At 41.0% G+C, this 21,429-nt stretch overlaps 1 long non-coding RNA gene across 4 annotated transcripts in view; it reads left to right on the top strand.

Moving 5' to 3' along the window:
• The window catches only part of LOC114014880 (uncharacterized), a 121,374-nt gene that overhangs the window by 12,218 nt on the left and 87,727 nt on the right, over positions 1–21,429 (top strand). The window contains exon 1 of one of the 4 annotated variants that reach the window (XR_008733335.1): positions 20,153–20,400. The exons of the other annotated variants lie outside the window; for them this stretch is intronic. This is a non-coding gene — a long non-coding RNA (uncharacterized LOC114014880). Of the gene's footprint in view, positions 1–20,152; positions 20,401–21,429 lie in introns of those variants that run through there. 4 annotated transcript variants of the gene reach the window in all.

The raw sequence follows: 21,429 nt of genomic DNA, 5'->3' as shown, positions 1-21,429 counted from the left end.
AAGGAGTAAATAAAAAGCCACTGCCTACGGTTTGTCTATGAAAAAGTGCGTGGGACCTCCTGTGTAGGAAAATGTATTTGTGTGTATTCATTCTTTGGTATTTTTTCAGCAGTGAAGCAGATACTCCAAACTCTCAGAGATTTACCTAATTCTGTTGAATAGCTTTTGCCAGATGATTAGAAAAGTTCTTCTGTTGAGATATGGGGCACACCAGCTATGTATTTCATGCTTCCACAGAGTACAAATCTGTAACCAATCTTTCATTTAAAAGCCTGTAAATGTCCACAGGGAAGATAACACTTTTCTCCCCTTGCCACTGTTTTGTTAAAAAAACTAATAATAGAGGGGAAAAAAACTTACAACAAGGAGTAATAAAAAGTTAATCCATAGTCTGGGGCCTTGTGTAAATGCAGTAAACATGAAGAATTTATTAAGTTTTTCTTATTCCAGGTGGAGATTGTTAAAGGCAGGCTTACTTCTCCTGAACTGTTCAAAATTACCTTTCTTGGAGTACAAAGTTTCACTAGGTGTCTTAAAATCAACCTCAAGCTAGATAGTCTGAAAACATGATAGCTGAAGCAATATGAGCAGAGTGAAAATAAGGGGAAAATTAGTATGGGAGGAAGCTCTGTGGGTGCCCTCCTGGGGCTTGTCCCTGGGAGAGGCCAGGGGGGACAGGCTGGTGCCCTCCAAGAGGAATGGGCACCTCCGGAGAAGGGAAGGGGCTCAGCTGCATCGGGGAAAACTGTAACAGGGACGGGGCTCAGCTGCACTGGGGAAAACTAAACCAAAAGCTGTGAAATAGTCCTCAGGAAAAAAAAAATGCAGAGAGGAATCAGTCAGAGGCGAGGCCCAAAGGAGCCAGAGCAGCAGTGCCCTGGGCTTGGTTCAGTTCAGGTATTTTCTGCTCTCTTCCCTGATCGCTGCTTTGGCACTACGTGAGTTGTGAGTCAGGTCCAGTTCTCTCCACTCAACATGGTTTCCCCACTTAACCTACACCATCATGACGGACCTCACACCTCCCTCAAAGCCTCTAGAGGTAACCATTGTTTGGTGCTGGGACGTGGTTGGGATGTGCATTCAACACCTTATTCCTATTGTCTGTGCTTTCTATTATTAAGATTACGAGCTTCTTGGGACAGACTTTTAGTTTGTTTCTACAGGCTGTAAAAACAGGGACTAATTTTATGGTCTCCACATAATGGCTATCATTATGCACTCTGCTATAAGCCCAGTTCCTCATAATTAATGAAAACTACTCAGGTAGCAAGGTCAAGGTGAAAAACTCTTCCTGTTGGTTTGAAGCACTTTTTCCATTTACTCATTAATATTCTAACTGATGTTGAATGGTTGTGGCTGTGAGCTCTTTCTATCTGGCATTTTAGATCACAGCAGTTTCACCGGGAGAGGACCTGATTCTGAAAACCTTAATAATTTGTGCAGTTTCAACTTGCAGAAGTCTTCCTACAGAAGTCCCTTAGCCTCTCCATGCAAATGGATGTCCTTCCCTCTCATCGAGTTCAGTGAAACCTGTGTCACACTTATACTGATTCTTGCTACTAATAAAATTACTGTTGCGTTATCTATTAGAGTTGAGATAAATTCTGATCTTTTGGAAACCTTATATTTGGTTCAGGAAACCAAAATTAAAACATTTGAAAGCTCACTTCTATCCTTCTAAGCAACCAAAAACCTGCAATGTTGTGGTGGTTTCATTCTAAACATAACATGAGTCTGTTTATAACTGAGATACTTATATCTTCATTTCCACACTATATCAAATTTTGAATTTAATGAGGCTTTCAGGTATAAAAGCCCATCAGCTACAGATCAGCTGCAAGAACCAGTATTTTTTTTCTGCAGGCAAAGTTAAGATCCTGGCTCCAATCTCATAATGTTTTTAAGGCAGACCATTAAGGTGTATTAGGCATGTTATGAAAAGCTACACAGAATACCAATATGTAACATCAGGGTGAATCCTTTTTTCTTTTAGAAAGCCTCCACAAAGCCCTATAGGTGTATAGTCTGCTCAAGACTCATCATTAAGAGTCTAAAACCACATGAAGGCTTACCAACATCAAATGGGTCTATATTTCAGACATGAAAAAAGGAAAATGGCTGCTTTTGATTGTACGCATCTGATCTTGCATCAAAATATCTAGGTCTACTCCCTATATTTATCTATTTTATTATTGATAATATTACATGTGCTAATAGACCTTACTGAGTTCATAGGTTACCCTGGTAATAAAAATGACTGTGCACATTGTTCTGCATCTGACAAAGCTGAGTTTGTTGCTCCACCCCAGCATACTCCTCTTGTGTTCTTACCTGTAGCACAGAAAATGGATATATGCATGAATGAGGGAAAGGTGATCAACATCAAACCTGAAAGAGTATGTCCCTACATGCCACCATCATGCAGTAGCTAGGAAATATGTAAATATTTGATCAGTTCTGAAACTAACAGAATAAATAGTCATAAATTGCACAGTGCCTCTTGGATCTGCAGGCATGCTGCAGGACAGAGAAGACAGAGCCTGACTGCTTGGCAGTGTGGCACAGTGCAGCCTCTGTGCGCTGAGACCTAACCCTAGCACACCAGTAGCCAGCTCCTCCTGAGCACAGGTTTGGTGTCTGCCTGTGCAGTAAAGTTGCCTGCAGTCACACATGCGCACTTCAGTGAAATCAATGGAAGCATTTCCATGGAACTCAGTAGGTCTTGAATTGAGTTTGCTTCGTGCACCATAAATGGCAGCTGTAACACTCTGCATGTGTGGATCTGCCACTGCATGTTTCACCATTTTGTGAGGATACGGTAAAAGGAGGTCAGCATCATAAAGGTATACAAGAATATAGATACTGTACATAAAATAGAGTTCCAAGTTCACCCTGCACTTCATGTGCTACAACAGAGATGCTGAGTGCTTCGTAGATTCCCCAATTCTTCACACAGATTAGTGGCAGAATTCAGTTCTTAGTTACAAATAGATTGCCAGAGAGGAAATTGCTACTCAAAGCCAAATTCTGACCTCACTTGCCAGATTATAAATGCAGAGTGATCCCTCTGACTCTGGTGAAGTCATCTCTGCTTGAAACAGTGTAAATGAGAGAGAATTGGGAACTACATTGTAAAAATTCAGCATTTGGGATACTTTATGGGATAATGCATTAGGACATTAAACACGAGCAAGAGTGCGTACACATTTTGTCCCATGAAAAGTCTACTTTTGATCTACTTAAAGATTATTTGTACTATTATGTCTCTATTCTAGATTCCCCCATTTATGATAATAGCATTAACACTCAGTCCCCTTCTGATGTGGTGTCAGTTACGCTCCTCACTTTCATGGAGTAACGCTTTGAAATTTCAAAATACTTGAAGATACTGTAACAGCCAGTGCTGCCAATATAGCATGGAACTGCTACTTCACAATTCAAGTAGTCAGCTATTGACTCGTGGCAATCTATATCTGCATTAAAATGGTGAGTTTTGGATTAATGTGGAGCTGAAAGCCCAACTGAGGCTCTTTGCTGCCAGCCTGTCTCTGTAATTGCAGCATGGATTTCACCAACCACAAAGGGCAAAATGAATGTGATCATCCCCAGCAGTCGATAGCACATTGATTTTTTTCACTCTACGATTCGCACAAATATTGAAGCTCATTTTTTAAGCAAGGAGGATTATTAATCTACATTTCTTTAAAAATAAGTCCGTTTTGGAGCATGGTACCTTGCAGGGCTTATTTAATGTGCAATATGTAAATCAGATAAGCAAAATATTCTTTTTTTCTTTTTAACCAAAAATTGGCATTCTCAGCAGGCTGTGAAACCTCATCCTCACCATCGTGCTGTCATGTGTCGTATTGTTTGGTTAAGAGATTAAAGAAGGAAATGTTGGCAGGTCTTGTTCTGGTCAATGGTCTGCGTTTTCTTAGTTTGGTTTCATTTTCACTAACCCCTGAGGTTGTAAACAGACTATGTACAACATCACCTGTGGTTCCTAAGATGAAACAATGATTCAAGATCATTTCTTCCCTAAATGGATGCAGTTAATCTGTGGTATAACAAATATATTTTAAGACAGGGAAACCAAGAAAGTTCCTGCCGAGTAGTGGTAATGTTTCTGAGAACTGCAACATTTCTTTTCCTCTTGGCATCACCTGTTTCTTGGGCAAGGGCTTTCTGGAATTATGTCTTCAGCTGTATGGCTGTGAGAAAGCTTCAGTACTGAGGGCCAGATTTACTGCTCTTTGCTCTGCGTATATGCAAACGGACAGTGGTTGTTAATATGCGCCAGCTGCAAAACGAGCAGCTGACCTGCATGAACAAAATGTATTCATTCAGTCCTTCATAAGCCATAGTCACTTGTAAGTGAATGCAATATGAGCCACATACTGGCTACAGGTTGACTCGTTTGACTGTAGACTTCCCTGGTTCTGACTTTACCTTCCTAATTTTGCAGGTCAGATCACAGATTTCTTCAAGCCTGCATTTCCACATCACTTTGAGGAGTGCAGTTACTGGGCCAGCTCTGTGCTGGATTTGGTCTATTTGTTAAAACTTTTCTCAAGGGAAGCACAACTCATGATAAGAAACATTCCAGGAGTGGCTTTAATGAAAAAGTAACAAACGAGCACAAATTAGATTACCTTTATAAATGTCTAAGGTCAATCAGGGCTCTCCTGTTTCTTCCTTCATCCCAAGGCAATATTAATGAATGCAAAACCCCTCTTTGCCGAGGGGCAGCCTTGAATATCAAGTCTTCGTTTGGATGGATTTAATTCAAACCCCTGGTAAACCTTGAAACAAATGCAGGGTGGTAAACTACAATGTAGGAAAAAACACAGAGACACTACTTACCCTTTGTTTTGGTCTTTTCACCAGCACCACATTACACATGCAGAAAAAAAACCCTTTTTAAGGCAGTATTTCTTATTTCCCTCCGTGTTCCCAGTTAAGTTGATGAGGTACCTTTCATGAGTCAGAAATGCTCTTTTAGGTAAATGTGACAGAATAAGATGCATTTGAAGCTGATCAGGCTTCTCACTGTCATAAACACTGCTTCTGTTTTTAACTGTTTGTCCCAGTAAATCCTCAAACTAGAGCAGTTGCTGTGTGTCATTAGCTGTGTTTTTGCTTTCCTCAGGGTATTTAGCTACTTGCTCTGCAGCTTTTATTGCACTTAGCAGTACAATAACATCTCAAAATGCCCTACCTTCAATTCCAGAGAACAGTCAAATGAACACATATTAGGCACACAAAAAGATAATTCCCTGAAATAAACTACCATTCATATTATGATCTGAAGCTCAAACTTCAATTTCCCTTACTACCCTCAATGTAAGAACAGCCTCAAATACGAAACATTGAAGGCATGAACTGTGTTTTCTGCTTTTCGCATGTGGAATACCAGGACTGTAGTTCTCAGCTCAAAGCCCTTGTAACAAACCCTGATCCTGTAAGTGCAGTTCCAGACCAAGTAGCTGGCAACTGGTTGAGTTGGGCTGAGAATCTTTTCTTCTTTCTTTCACGATAGTCACCTGCAACAGAGGATGAATTATGATGAAAGGTAGCAAGTAATACAGAGCCTTCCGGGCATGATAAATAACTTAGCATTAGCAGGTGTATATAAAACAATCTCTAACTATATTCTGAGGTCATTACTTGATTACACTGTGAAATGCCTCAGTTGGACTTTGGACTTCCCGTACTATTCTGGACATTTGGAAGCAGGAGGAAATTTTCCAGAGTACTCAAGCAAAGGTGGTGTGAGCTTCCCCAGAGGCTCTCTTTTATCTCATAGTGATGCTTTTTTATCTTCAGCTGTTTCTTACCTAACTTCCCACTGTCCCACACATGGGGAAATCCTTTACATCCTCCTGCTTCCACTGATAACGGGGGTTTCAGGTGACATAAAGTCATGTTAGTGGACTGACTCTAGTGATACAGACCAACAGAAAAAATGGCCTGAGAGCATAAATCAGGAAGGCATGGAATTACAATAATGTGTCTGCAACATAGCAGAACAGCTCACATATGTTCTTTATCTATCCATAAAACGAACAGGAGAGTTCCCCAACATGCAGGAGCATCTTGTGTTGCCAGAGTCCTTCTGAACAGCGTGGTTAGTTTTTGCAATGTCTGTCCGTGACACTGATGGCAAGGTAGAGAATAACTTCATGTGTTTCCAGAACCATTTCTGCTGCATGACCATGTAACTTCTGATGTCAGTGACCTTTGCTTTTTCCCTTTTATCAGGTCTTTGGTGACTGGCAGACTTACCACAGGGAAAGAGAGAATATATTTAAGGAAAAAAAATACTCTTATTTCCATCAGATTTTACCTATAAAATTATGGACGTAGATCACATTCAAAATAGTGCTCACAGAAGAGAATCATCACGCATCCCTGGCTATTAAAAAGCACTCATCTATGTTTTCAGGATTATTTTATTCCACTGACTAATGAACTAATAGTTGTAAAATAGATATAAATGCATTACATTAGAATGTCCTGTCCAAATTTAGTTCAAACTGATCTGACTTTATATGTTTGCTCTTCTTTTGTTTCAAAGAAGGTGCAGTCGCTGGCATGCTGAGTTTGTTTATGCCATCTCTTTTTGTTTCCATCTGGGTCTCTGTATGTTTGAATGTAATAGTAAAGCTTTTAAGAAAGGCAGGATGGTCTTGGGGTTAGAGCATAGTAATAGGATTCTGGAGACCTCAGGTCTCAGTGTGATGCTGCCACAACGTTCCTCTGTGATCTTAGGCAGATTACTTAGTCTTTGACTGATTCTCCTGCTCTGTAAAAGGGACATTAAGATATTAAGGCCTTGGAGAGTTGTGTATCAAAAGTACAAAAAAGAAAAGTACAAAGAAATAGATTTTGTAAGGGTAAAAAAATACCCCACTGTCCTGCAGCCATGCATGCGGCTGTTAAAATCTTTCCCTGAATGGTGCTGTGTCATGAGCTCTCAATTAAAACTGTAATGGGAACGGAGAAGGCCTGCATTTTGCAGAGCTAGATAGCTAATGAGCTGTGCAGAAAAAACTACCTGAGAACAGTTGCAGAAGTATGCTCTGTGCAGTTCAGCTCATTTACTCTTAGGCATATCCGCTCTGTTTTAACTAAGCACTGAGAAGGCTGTCATTGGCTACCGTACTGAGATTATCAGTGTTCCATTTAATATAAAGAACATTATTTGAACAGGGTCCAAAGACATTTGTATACAAAGCATCATTGGAAGCACCTCCCAATTCCTTTGCAAGTGAATAAATATGTTTTCTCCATGGTTAGAGAATCTCCTTTACTTAGTTATTGATTAGCGGAGTCAAGCAAACTTGTAACCTTACCTAATGCATTTTCACCCTCCATTTGCCCCAGCCATAGATTAAAATTTGTACTTAAATGAAAGGACTCTTCTTCTACCAGTGACTCCATCGTCATCCATGCTGCTCTGGGTGGCATTCACCCATGTTCAGTGGCTCTCTTTAAAACCATCTTAGATACTCCTGTGGAGACAGGGCTGCCTGAAGAAGGGGACAGATTTTCCCAAGTACCTTTTCTGAGAGGGCAGAGAAGGCAGGACTCATCATTACTTCATGACACCGCATATACAAGAACGACGGCTCCAGCTTTTAGCATTGCTGAATGCTCCAGTTACAGCTCCCGATGGGCCGAGCTTTCCCCCCAGCCCACAGGCAGAAACGTGAGGCCTGACCCCAGCCCACTGCAACATCAGCATCCGATTGATGCCCTCCTGTGACAGGTCCAGGGACAAGCGGGGGAGCGCACGCCCTTGGTTATCGAGGGCATCAGGGCTGGGGGCAGAGGTAGCTGCACTGCTGAGTTGCTACTCCATGTAAAGAACTGGCAAAGCTGAATAAGGGTTTGGAGGAATGTAAAAGCTGGAGGAATCCGGGTAACAACATAAAAGATGTTATTCCTAAAGTGCGCAGGGATGAAAGCCAAATGGTAGTAGGTCATTCTGGAATCAGAATTGTGAATGACAGAAAGAGAGCTGGGAATGAAAGGGCATGTAAATGTCAACAGTTAGGGAACAGAGATCGTGAGCTCTCTCAAACGGAAGAAAGTGCTCAGAATATTCAGCAAAAGCAAGTTTGATCATAAAATAAACTTGGTATCTTCAGCCTGACCACCTGGCTACTAGTGTTTTCCAAGGTATTGTGACAGATGAGCAGCTGAAGGAAAGAGAAAACCCAACAGAGACCTAGCCAACGGGGTTGTGATATACAGACACAGATACTTCTGTGAGATGTTGATGGCAGAATACGTTGTGTCACCTAAAAGGAAGGCAATAGCCCATCTCACACAAGAGTAGGTGCTAGCATAAAGGAAAAAGATATAAAGTTAGAAGGAAAAATAAACAGGCATGAGAAGTGAAATGTAAAGCACGTAGCTGGAAAGAAGATACTGCCCTTCCCTTACAGTGAAACAACTTCAGCTTTTTTTGAGCCTGTAGAGATGAATATGTGTCAACCAGCTGTGAATCTTACCTATGAACGTGTTTCTTGTGCAGTATTGTTGAAGAAGGACAAGTTGCCTATAGGAAGCTGGTATTTGTCCAGCTTTTTTTGTCCATCTGTCCATATTATTTTTTTTTAAGTATCATTGAAGATGAACAAAAGGTTTCAGGATTGGCATTAAGATGTAGAACTTTATCAGTTGACCCAAACCTAGATTAGCAAAGTATAGACATTGACTGCTACCATGACGATTTGATGGCTTATATGAAATAAATAGTGTCTAGATCCAGTTTCTCATGTGCATTAATCACTGTATTGTTTGCATTAGTTAGTGGTGGTGTTGCACTAGACTAGTGGTGGGTGCTGATGCACCAGATGAGAAGGTTGGTGCCCTCAGCAGTAGTTTTGCACCTTCTGAAAACCAAGGCACTATAAAGTCTGTGTGAACAGCCCATGCTGACATGCTTGAGATAATATGTTTTTTTCTGTGAATAAAAAAGACTTCCAAAGATTCTCAATCCAACACATTTCAAGTACATTAATTAAAAAGAAAATAAATAAACCCATAATTTTCACAGCAAATATGCGATATTTGGCAGATAACAAATTACATTACCTCAGTTCCAAAGCTGTTCATCAGAAACATTTGATATGGAAGTGGTTGGTTTTATTTGGCTTTAGAAATTAGAGGGCACAAACTTCATAGCAAATGATGGGGTACAGTTATTTGCTTTTTTCTGTTTGTCAGCTATCTATGAACAGTGCTGTTTTGACAATGTGCCAGTTATTTTAAGTCCACAAGTTGATCTTTTCTCTTTGACTAAACACCGAGTATTCCGTTTGCTAAGTTGTTAACAATGTATGTTTGCTCAGATCTGCCATAGAACATCCTTCTTGATCTCTGATGAGATACCTGAAAATATCCAGCAAAAAGGAGAGGGGAGGTTTTCAAGATGGGTGTACGAATACTTTTATCTTGAAGTTGCAACCAAGTGCACTCACATGATTATTAAAAATTTTTGTTTTCTATTAACACAGAAATAAAATATCTCTTGAGCAATTCAGAAGATGACTGCACAGGATAAAATGCATGGTGCAGCCAAAATTAACTTCTTTTTTCATTTGAACAACTGTTGTGAAGCTACTTTTTGTAGCAATTGCCCAGCCTTGCAAACCACAATAGTAAAAAGAATATCCAATGCCCCAGCTGGAGAGATAATCAAATGCTTCTTACCTTTCTGACAAACTATTTGTCAGTATTTTTCCTCTCCCACTGTGACATTGCCTTGTCACGGGTGTAATTTTTTGGCATTTCAAAAGCCTGTTGTTGATCTTCATACAGAGATTATAGATCTCTGCAATGCTTCTCCTTCATTATTTGTAATTTACATCTTTCCCTACAATCTAAATACTGTAATAGTCCCTCTCTCAATTCTTGTCCTGCTGTTACTTTATCCTGTCCTTTCGGGTCTTGCTGGTGAAATTAGTATGATTGAATTCTGATTTTTAATTACTATAAAAGCTATGTGTCACGGATGGGTCTCTACTAATTGTAAAGTTCAAAGATTTGTGTGTGCACCTGATCAGAACTCTGTTGCCCTATTACATCTGAGATTAATTTTTTAGTGGCTGTGACCAGGATAAAGAATGGTCTCGCTCTTTGCATCCCTCTGTCCTGGTCCTGGGGGGGGGGGGGGGGGGGGGCACCAAGGTGGTGGTGTGGCATGGGTCTGGCTCCATGCCGGAATGAGCAGGAGGTGCTGCAGGGAGCAGGGGCATGCAGAGGAGCACAGCCTTTACCAGCTCTGCAGGAACTCCTGCCACAGGGTTAGTCTGAGCTGACTTGCAACTCCAAAATCTGCATTTGAAAGTGTGATTTTTTAAACAGATAATTTTCAGCGCAGAGTAGTTTTGGAATACTTTTGGTGTTGTATCTTTTTAATCTTACATTGTTAATCCCTAAATAATAAATAGAACTGCACTGGTTGGATGCTTTCCTGTGCACATGTTTAGTATTTCTGAGACTTCCTTCTGCCCAGAGAGGGCTTTAGGGTTAATTTATATCCATTTAGCTAACTGGTGCAGTTTTTGTGCTTGTACTCTTTTATGTCAGCCTAAGACTGATTATGCAAATTTAGTTCATGCCTGTAAATTCATCAACACAAATTAAACCAATGTATGAATGCTGTCATGCAAAAGTTGTTCCAATTTAATTAAATCAGTATCAAACAACACTCTCCATGACTTTGTGTATAAGCCAGGCCTTAATGGCTTAGGTCCCATAACAAAAAGTGAACAAGGCACCTGCTGCAGCCTTAAATTCTTTGGGAGAAGCTCCTTCTTTTGCAATGTGCAATTTTACAGTGCCAGGCACAGCAGGAAACTGCCTCACTGCAAGTTCTATATAGCAATGTAAACATTCGTTCTCTAAATAAATAGAAGCTTTGCTGATTATTACAGCAGTTACACAGCATCCTAATTAGGTCTCTTGGTTTAGAAGGTTTTGTTGTCTTTGCTGTAAAGAAAATCAGGTTCAAACAGTGGAACTGATTTCTAAAATCATCTAAGCAAAAATTCTCTCCTGGGCTAAGAGCCAAACTGAGCCATCAGACGTATGTGAATGCAGCTCCCATTTTCCTAAGCAGAAACTGCTGTGTTCATCTAAGAACAGAATTTGTCTCTTCCAGAAGCCTGGCAGAATGTTTAAGGGTGACAAGGAAAATGGTATTTATAAAAGCAGACATCACTGGAAATAAGAGTGCTCACACTGCTGTGATTTCAAAAGTTGATCCTGAATACTTAGCAGCAGGTGAAGCACAGAGTACTCAGCTTCTCACCATCAAAGAGTTCTAGCAGAATTTCATAGTGAATTAAAGAGAGAGATAAAGCAGCTTAGGGGATCACGCTGTTTTCCTTTTCTAATGAACTTCTTTGTTGATGATGAGAAGTTACTTTTCCCATCTTCCTTTCTGTTGTCATAGAGCAAGCGGTGCTGCCACAGAGCCCACGTAGCATAACTGGTGCCATTCTTTTTTGCTGTTTCAGTGTTTTAATATTTCATGCACTCTTCTTTTCCCTCTTCTCTGTCCCTTCCCTTTTGCTGAAGATGGAGAACTGGAGGACTTCAATCCTAAGGGGGTTAGAAACAAGAAAGCACATAAAAAGATTCCCCATAGGAATTAATTTTGAGACCCTCACATTCTTTCAACCCAACTCAATATTTTGTTAGGGCACTCCTTCCTTCTGAATGTTAACAGTACTGGAAGTTAGAAGGTACTTGCAACCACTACCCACTCTGTTAGTGGAAGGAAGAAGATTTTTACTTGAAAGAAAAGTTGCATACAGTATTCAGTGTCCCACAATTTGCACTTCTTCCTAATATTTGACTTCAGCTGCAAAACTAAAATCCCCATTGTGGTAGTAGTAGTAGCCTTGTGAACACAAAAGTAAATCAAAATATTTTTTTAGGGTAGTGCTCACCGCGTTTACTTGTCTTTTTTTAAAAAATATAATTGTTCTTCCAAAATTGACTGCAGCTGATAACAAAACCAAAAAAGGCTTAAGCTGACAACTGTTTCTGAGGCAGTGGGGACAGAAGTCATATTCCAAATAATCCTTTGCTATATTGCAAGATATGCCAAAATGCCCTATATTATTTCCATTTTCATTAATGCAGTTATATTTTGTGACATCTTCCAAAATATATGTAATCATTTCATAATAAATTTCATAATAAATTGCCTGGTGACTTTTTATGTTACCATTTCAGCTCTTCTGAACTTCTATTTGGGTGCCAAACTCCCAGCGTGGATGTGTAAAACTCACTATTGCAAGATACTTGCTCTGTTTTCTTCCTTCCCTTGTGGATGCATAAAACTCTCTGTCCCATAGTCACATAGCTGTGTATAGGGTTGGTAAAGGAACTCAGGTGGAGTAAAAGAACCCAGTCAAGTAACTTAGCTATAAGATTTTCTTCAGTGTATAAATGCTTTCAGGGCACTCTCTCTCACTCTCAGACTTTTTCTCTCATCTTCTCTCTTTCTAATTTGTTTCTCTTTTCCACATTTCCCTCTCATTTTTACTGACCCTCTTTTTGACTGAAGTCATTCTCTGTTTTTGTTCATTCTCTTACTGTTTTGCCTATATAATTTCTGGTCCTGTCACCCTTTTGTTGTGTGCACACCTAGAAAGATTGCTCCATGTCTTGGGAACAAGAAATCAGTTGTGGCTGACTTTATGAAAGCTGACTCTGAGGGTCCATCAAGCTCAGCGAGGGCACAGGTTTCTGCATCATGTGCCCATCGCACAGTTTGCAGGTGCTGAGATGAGGTGCTGAAGAGAAATCTTGTTGAATCCTGGGTGAGGGCTTGGGGGCGTTGGTGAAAGATTAGAGTGAAGTTCTAAGGGAAAAGTACAAGATGAGACTGCTACTTTGAAATGGGCATTGTGAGAGGTCATGGTTACCGTTTTCTGTCCGAGCAGTACAAACAGTTCAGCTACACAGTCACAGGTAATTGTTTCAAAGTCCAGTGTTTGAGATTGAATAGCAAGTGCTTTACACCTGATTCTTAGCTACATTTCTGGGTCAGTCAAAATGTTCTGGGAGTCACATACAGAGCACGTGTTGCATAAATTATGTTAGTATTTACATGAGCTTCAAGTGCAATGACCAAAGTAGCATCTGTAATCCAGCGCTACCTAAGCAGCCTTTAGATCATAAACTAGTTGGTTGCATCCAGTGCTTTAAAAAAAATCTCATTTAAAAACTTCCCTTTGGGAACTGGCTTGGCTGGGAATTGGTAATGGGATCTTCTATCTATACTTTTGATCATGCTTAAATGTTATTAACGCTTAATGTTGTTTTGTGCCATGTGACATGCTTGCTTTGAGCACCTGGACCTCTCCAGTAAGACGTGCATTTGGGCAAGTTCCTCATCACGCTATATGTGGGATTACCTTGGTCTGACCCAAGCTTCTGCCTCCAGGTTTGGCTTCTGGCAGCCTCATGGAAGCTGAAGTAGATATGATCTACTTCAGTAAGTGATGCGGTGAAATAGGAACAGTTCTGTAGCTGCTGCTGAGAAACTGACACCCTCACTCCTTCCCTTTCAGGAGATTTCTGTTAGATTGGCTCTAGGGATTTAACACCCATCAGTTCCTGGAGCTGATCGTGCACTTCACCAGCACATCTTTTGGCTCAGCTCTATCTGCTGAATGAGATGAACCAGAACTTAGTAAGTGGGAAAAATGGGAAGCTTGCTTCAGAAAGGCACTGTGCTCCTGACTAAAACAGTAGCATAAATGCAAACACAGTGAACTGAAGAAACAAAGTATTAGCTCTGTTCTCACATCAGTAGATTAAATCAGAGAATGCATTATTTTCTTTTGAGCCTCTTTTGCTGCCTGATGTGCACAGGTCACCCCTGTTAGTTTCACCTCCATTCTGCAATTCTAGTCGTTACTGCTTTTCCCCTGGTCTGATTCCACAGCTATGAATCTTTGGAAACCATTGGAAACCAGTATGCCACAACTAGTTAAAATGATAGGTGCTACTTCTCCATTTTCCATTTTATCATTCCTACCTCCTTTCAGTGAAGAAAATCTAAACCAACTTTGTTATAATGTGTGCAGTATATTTGAAAGAAAGTTTTAATTTTTCACTTATTACTCCACAACAGTAAGGGGGAAAGTGCCTTCCTTACATCTGTCTAGTGAAAGTGTCATTGTCAGCTTTGATTGCAGAGATATTGGGACTCCGACCTTCAATGACATTGCTAGCAAATTTTGACTGACAGCATGCAACACTGCAAACCCCTGCTGCACATGCCCATCCTCCTAGAAAAAACTGTTTCTCTTTAACAATGTTCTTATGCTACTGACTGTGGACTACCCTAGATGCTAAAATACAAGGTAAGCCCAGCAATATCCAATTACACTTATTGAATACAATCTGGAAAGACGTTTGCAGTTCTTGTGTGACCGGTTACCCCTTCTATGGTATATTTTAGTGAGGGTGTAAAAAACGTCCTTAACCTCCAAATTTAGGGTATGGATCAATGATATCTGAGGTGCGGGCTGATGCCATGTGCCATGAACACTGATCACACTTACTTGCTCATGCTTTACTGTTTGGAAAGAATGCTATTTTCATGAAACTACTGTATATGAGCATGTGATAGATATACAGCTGAGGCGTCCACAGGCTCTGACAACCAGGACCAGACTGAAGGCTGTCTGTACGTCAGAATGCAGTTTGTGTTGGTAGCCCTGCAAGCAACTCCAAGCATTTTAAAAAACCAACAGATTTTGCCTTCTGATCATAGAATCACAGAATTGTTTAGGTTGGAAAAGACCTTTAAGCTCATTGAGTCCAACCTAATGTCTCCAGAGGAGCAATGTTTAGTTTGTTAATATCTCAGTACAGCAGCCATGCTTAGAAAGGCATAGCTTTTCAAAAGGTACACCTTGTGCATGGGTTCTGTGGGTTACATCCTGATCACTCTGTGTTTTCCTGACCATACATCTCAGTCGACGGGGTTTCCATTCACAGCACTTTTCAGGCAGCTTTCTCGGCTGCTTGCCGGTCGTGCAGAGTACAACAAACAGTTTGCTTACAGGCTCCCTGCTGCACCGTGCCCAGCTTCTTGGGAATGGTGGCTGGGCTAACCTGAAAGTCTGACCCACTACCAGTAAAAGTGGTGTAATCCTCGCATTTCTCAGTCTTGGAGCAGTATAAACCCTGCCTGAATCCAAACTCTTCCTCAGCGGTAAATCAGATAGATAGGCAAGAGCCCCCTGGATAGGCCACTCCTGCTTGTGTCCTGCCTTGTGTCCGAGGCTGTCCTTGACTGACAGTGGGATGCTGACCAGGGCAAAAATCAGTGGCACCGGGCCCTGGTGAGCCCTAGCCCTGGGGAAGCAGCACACATGCCTGGGTGGGAAGAGAAAAATTAGACCCCAGTGCATGCTGCATCCTACCGCGCCGCAGTGAGGACCCCTTGCTCCGGTCAGGAGGCAGCCTGCACCTCTCCCTGCTGCCCCTCTTCCAGCCAAAACCACTTCACTAGGAGGGCCCAGCACGCCTCTTCCTTTCCAGGTCTCCCTCAGACTCTGTCTCCTGGTCTTAAAAATATTCAAAACATTTTAACTGTTGTCAGTTTGATTGTTATTGACCCCATATGAATAACATCTCTCGCCCTCTCCCCTGACACCCTTGATCAGTTTTTTATTAAAACTTTCAAGCTGCAGTTCTTTAATATAATTTTTAATGCATTTTAAATTGTTTCTGGAATTTTGTATGGTGTCCCAAATGCTTGAAGAGAGTGAGGAGATTTATAAATAAAAATATTTTTATTACACTATAAAAGAATCTGTAACGCTAATGCTGCAATGATAAGATAAAGTATGTGTGGAATTCCTTTTCCTACATGCTGTGTGCTCCAAGAAATTCTGCTTATATGCAGTATTACAAATGAGCTAGACTAACCCAGAACAATATTCCCAGTATCAATCAATAGACTATGAACACATTAGTATATTAGCAGTTTATGACAGTATTTAGGATCATATGGTACAATAATGGAATACACTATCTTCTGAGATACCAGGCAGTCACATTGTCTAGCATGGTGTGAGTCCTCATGTCCAACTCCTGCTGTTTTCTAGGCAAAGCAAGTAGCTTTTGCAGGTAGTGATTGTTTTTGCAGTAGCAGTACCCTGTGCAAAGGTCTCTGATACAGTATGTTTGAACAATCATTGCTGTATTATCTTATCTACTCTAGGTAACAAAGAGATTCAAATTTAGGGGCACCCAGCAGGACTGTGGTCACAACTGCTAAACAGAATAGTGTCTGTACTTGAAGTGTCAAGTTACTTGAATTTGAAAAATTAATTTGCAGAGCCAGAAAATGCCCAGTAACTCATTCCTTTAGTCTTGACAGTACTTCCTTTGAATCGTATGTTCCAGTCCTGCAAAGACTTAATCAGGCTCTTACTTACTGAAATTGCTTCTGTGGTGAGCAACGGAAGAAAGGAAAATGTAAAATTTGTTAATGGGTATGTTTCTGTCATGGAGAGGGGCCTTATTATATGTCACCTGGGGATCCCAGTACGGCTATCTAATGAAGACTTACTGAAAATGGAGATAGATTATGCAATATTGATATGATTCCCCTACTCATAGAAAAAAATACCTTTTCCAGCTGTTCCCTTTGCATGCAAGAAGAAAAAAAAACCACCAGAAAACAACCAGTGTGCAAGCAAGAACATAGCAAGTCATGACAGCATGTGGCAGAGAAAGCAGCCCAGTCTGTGGTTCCAGCTGTTGTGTGTTGTGCCATGTAGAGAAGCCCATAGGGAATGGGACAGGACAACATTCTTGTTTCAAAATCTCCCTGTTCTTGTGAGCCCAAGGGGAGACAAAGAGTGGGAAAAAGCCAGTCTGCATATTTGTTTGAAGTGTGGAGCAAAGTCAAATTCAAGAACACAACACTCTTGGCAAAAGTAATACCTAAAATAAAACTGACACCACAGATTTGGAGCATTTGCTGCCAGAGCTAGAAACCATCCAGAATGCAGGAAGCTGGTTTGCGATGGGAAATGCATTTTTATCTGAGAGAGCCCTCCAGGATGTTTCCAGCCACAAAGAGGATGGGGAACTGACATTGCTCACTGCATGAGCATTTACTTGTCATCCGCAAGGTCACAGTGCTCTCTTCATTCAAATCCTTCCTGGAAAGCTCCTTTTGCTTCACTGCTTCTAAGAAGGTAATGGCTGGGTAGAGGAAAATACCCCTCCCAACTTCTCCCTCCCCACAAAAAAGGGCTGTAGCAAAATAAACTTCCACGTGAATTAGCCCTAAGCCTGCACATATGTGCTGCCTACAGCAAAGGGAAGCTTCCCTGTCCTTTTCCTGTCCCTCACCTGACAGGCTGGCAGTCTAAAAGCTCCTGGCAAGCTGAAAGAGGGAGGTTGTTGTTGAAGACGTAGTAAAAGAAAGATGATTTGGCCCTTAAAGGATTAGCACCTCTGACTTCATGCCTGTAACAGAGATTCACTCCAAATGGAGGATTGAGTCCCTGATTAGGTAGGTATCCACAGAAAAAGCTGTCCGCAGCTGCTGAGTGAGCGATAATATTCACAAGTTGTTTGAGAGAAGTTGGAAGGGCAGTGTGGATGGCCAGGGAAAGAGCACTCAGAGCTGTAAGAAGTACTTCAGGTAGTTGTGGTCAAGTCAATCCTAGAGCAATGGGCTGGTGGCCAGAAGATTGTTCTTTCCTGAAAGAACAAGTATTTGGAAGATGCACCAAACCCAGTTTGAGAGCTCCAAGAAGCAAAGGGCATTGCTGTAACTTAGACCTTCATTAGAATTACCTTATGTACATTTTATATACCTAATTAATTTTAATTTGTCTAAGAAATCAAGAAAACATCTAAGTTGCCTTTGAAGCCATGCACCTATTTGCAGCACTCATTCATCACAGTGTTTAGGGAGCCTGCTAAACATCCTCGCTTAGTGTTTGCAGTTCCAGCATGCCAGACTTGCCTGAAAGCTGAAGTTTAATAATTTTAGTCAAACATACTTTCCACAACCACAGGAAAAGCTTTTCTTCAGAGGAGAATGATTCCACCACGTTCTCCCCTCCCACCTCCTCATTCTCTCACTGGCTCTGCTAGCAGGGCTTCCCCAGGATCTGAAGTAGCAGGACTCAACTGTGACTTAGAAACACTAGCTAGGTACAAGAGCTTTGCTAATGGCATCTTCCAAAAATCATTTTCTAGGACAGGAACTTTCCCCTGTATCTACACAACAGTATTATAGGAAAAGCTTCAAGCAAGTAAGTCTTGTCAGAAGAGAGCTTAGCATGTTCGGTACATCCTACAGGCAGAATAGAAAATGATACATCTTTTGCACTATATGCTGCAATTTATATATTTTAAAATTCAATCACAAATTCATTATTATCTTTTCATCATAGTTTGTTTTAAAATTGTTCAAAAATAAGTTAGCAGCTATTCCACCATTACTCTTGACAATTTAGACAAACATTCATTTGTAACAACCTTTATTTTGTGTGAAAAAAATGTTCAATATCAACACCAGATATATCCGTGTCCTATTCTATAACAGCACTGTGAGATACACCATTCTATTCCACTTTTTTCTCCATTTGTTTATTAATCAGTATATATGAGTCTTGTGGACATAGTGAATGACTGAAATGTATAGCATCACACATCAGACTTTTTTCAAAGCTCATAAATGATCAATATATCTTTGAGAGGGAATCTGATTTCTGATACATTTATGTTAATAAGAATGGAAACATGGGCCACTGGAAATTGAGAGATAAATCAATAGAGAGGTTGGACCTTCAAGAAGTTCAGTGTACAATAAAATAGACAGCAAAATATGCTTGCTGCTTGTCTGCAGTGCTTGGAGTGACTACAGCTGACCAACAAGGTAAATCAAATCTGCTGCCAATACATTCTTCTGCTGTCCAGATAAAACAGCGGACTAAGCCGGTGAACTTTCACCCTTCACCCGAGCTCTCTAAGCCAAAGTACAGATTAAAAAAAATCAATAACCCCAATCGATGGGAAAATATTTTTAGTCTCTAACTGAACGATATGTTTTGACAAGGCCAAAGAGGCGCACAAAAGAATGGGAAAAGATAAAAGACAGAAAATTAGGATTTTGTTTTATTGGTTGAGGTAGAATCACTATTCATTCCCCCTTCCTACAAATCCCATTGACACTGGCTAAAATTATCTCACAGGAAGGAAATAAAATGAAAGGTTATGAATTCATTAAATTGTCTGATTTACTGTGTATCCTTGTAACATGTTATCTTTACTGGGGTTTGTTGCCATTATTAGACACTTAACATTGAGAAGACACTTTGGAATGTATTAACATGGAATTGGGCACTATAAGAAGCATTTTGCCAGGAAAAAAAATCAACAACTCTTAACAACTTGTGCCTTTTCCTCTTGCTGCTTTTCAGCTCTGAATCCAGTGTACCTAACATATAAACCACAGAATACCAGAAACCCCAAAGCAAAGCAAGAAGCCTGTGGTACACCACTTACAAAGCATTGTAGAGTTAGTATAGGTGAGTTAGGGCTTGCTAACATCGATGTGAGGGTCTTCAAGGCTCACAGAGGAAGGTTCGAGGGGTGGTTTTGCTGAATAGCTCAGCAGCTGTGAAGGCCGTGCTGTGTGGTGCACTAAAAGTCACCCCAGCGTCCTGGCTGGGCAGCAAGGCAGTGCTGTGCCCCAGGCTGGCAGCAGGCACAAAGTGGGGAACTGGGACTTTCCTTCCCATTCCTGCTCCATGCCCCCCTCCCGTGCACCTTGTGGGATGCAGCTCCTCACTGCCTTATACCAGCCACGCTGCTGGGGATGACAGGGGACCGGTGGGACCAGGGCTTCCGGGGAGCTGCTGGGTGTCTGGTGTGGTTTGAGGTATGATGCGTGGGGAAAATTTCCAATTACTTGCAACTAATAAGGTTTTTGCAGCACTTGGACATTTTTTCCCAAAAGGATGTCAGCAAACTCTTTTACTCATTAACGTCTTATCGAAGTGGTCTTTTTTGGTCTGTTTACAAAACATACAAGGGGTGATTGCAGGCAAGCAAAAGGTGACGTTGAAGGGTATGCTCCTCTTCAGAGAACAGCATCAGATTTTTTTATGAATGCTGATTTTTTTGTTGTTTTTGCAGTTAGAGTGATTACTGTTGCCTCTGGAGGGGCTGCAGTTTGTTGTCAATCCCAGGTCACTGGGAACCTCCAGGCTCAAGAGCACAATGGCAAACGGCAGGCAGGCGTGCGGTGGAAATAAGGGGACAACATCCAAATCCACTGTGCAGAAATGGGAGCAGGGATGGATCTGGTCGGTGCTGACACAGGTACACCCTTTGACATTTGCTTTTCTGGAGTGGTTTCTCACCTCAGAGTACAATGGCCACAGTGCAATTTGTGAGGGGGGGCATAGGAATACACAGGGATGATATGATTGCCTTCTCATTTCCTTGTGCTCTTGCATCTGTAACTAGCTTTTGCTTTAAATTTAAGATTACGGCAGAACGTTTTTTGTTTCATAGTTTCACAGGAAAGAATGCTGGTCCAGGCCCTTTATTCCTATTGCCTCATTTTAATCCAGGATATAATTGCAATAATATAAAAAGCCAGCATTTTAAAACACTTCTCCCTAATTTATGTGGTCATTATTTTCACATTCAGCAGGTGTTTCATCTCAGTTTCCTCTCTCTGACTTTTCAGAAGGAACTATCCTGAAGCTTTCATGGAGTAACGTTTACAACATAAACTCCCATGATTGAAATGCTGTAGGTAACTCTTATCATCCCTGAAAGCTTTCAGCATATGCAGTGAAGTATGATGACTGCTAGAATTAATTAGAGAAAACAGATGTCAAGCATTTGCCAAGAGTTATTTAAAGAAAATCTATCTTGTACAAATAGTTGATGGTAGGGTTTGAATGTTACTAGCATCTGAGAAATAGCTAAACATTTTTCCACTTTGTGTAAAGCATACCTAAAATACATTGAAAAGAACACTTTGGTCACCCATGAAAATAAAAGCAGAATAATATGATGGTGGCTATATTTTTCTTCTTACTAATGCTTCTGTGAGACCCTTAAAGATGATGGGCTTGCCTGGGTTGTGAGCAGGAGAAGAATTTGACCCCTGGGATGGCTCCTGATACATTCATGGACAAGGTGAGACCTGGGATACGGAGCCCATTTCTCCAGCAGAGGCATCGGGAAATGAATCTTTCAGAAACGACAGGAAGAATTAGGAGGGTGACTTGGCCCTGGCTCACACACCAGCTCCAACAAGAAAATATCTTGCTCCTGTTCCTATGTAGATTATACCTATGTTTCTATCATCAGCATCCACCAGCTCTCTAACAGAAC

Source organism: Falco cherrug, chromosome 7 (genome assembly GCF_023634085.1).
Source record: "Falco cherrug isolate bFalChe1 chromosome 7, bFalChe1.pri, whole genome shotgun sequence".
In the NCBI taxonomy this organism is placed as follows: Eukaryota; Metazoa; Chordata; class Aves; order Falconiformes; family Falconidae; genus Falco; species Falco cherrug.
The sequence above is the reverse complement of the archived record's forward strand: the minus strand, read 5'-3'. Positions and strand labels throughout refer to the sequence as shown.